Below are 689 nucleotides of genomic sequence, written 5' to 3'. Positions count from 1 at the left end.
GGGGGGGGGAGTGTTTTTTTTTTTTTTTTTCGAGACAGGGTTTCTCTTTATAGCCCGGGCTGTCCTGGAACTCACTCTGTAGACCAGGCTGGCCTCAAACTCAGAAATCCACCTGCCTCTGCCTCCCAAGTGCTGGGATTAAAGGTGTGCGCCACCACTGCCTGGCAGCTCTTGGGTTTTTGGTTCATTTGTTTGTATGTTTTAATGTGTATCAGAGTTATGCCTGCATGTATGTCTGTGCACCTCCTGCCTGGTGCCTAGGGAGTCCAGACAATGTCTTTGGATCCCCTGAAACTGGACTTACAGATGATTTTGAGCCTCCAGGGAGCAACAGATGCTCTTAACCACTGAGACATATCTCCTGCCCTCAGCCTAAGAATTATCTCCTACTTTCTTGCCTGTCTCAGATTATTCTCCATAGGCATGGACATATGGAACACTTGGTTTCTTTAAAATGGAATCTGGGAAGTAATTAAATAAATTAAAACTTTAAAGAGCTTGGGGCCTTATTTAATAACTGAAGTCATAAAACAGTCACAGCAGAACTTGCTTTTTTCCCCATTGTAAGTGCCCTTCTAAATACCCTTGCTAGAAAGGATGTGTGTGCACGCGCACACACACACAACAGTCACACACACTCATACACTAGTACACACACAGTCACACACACACTAGTGCACACACACAGT

The sequence above is a fragment of the Grammomys surdaster genome, unplaced genomic scaffold, assembly GCF_004785775.1.
Source record: "Grammomys surdaster isolate TR1022 unplaced genomic scaffold, NIH_TR_1.0 145, whole genome shotgun sequence".
NCBI lineage: Eukaryota > Metazoa > Chordata > Mammalia > Rodentia > Muridae > Grammomys > Grammomys surdaster.
The sequence above is the reverse complement of the archived record's forward strand: the minus strand, read 5'-3'. Positions refer to the sequence as shown.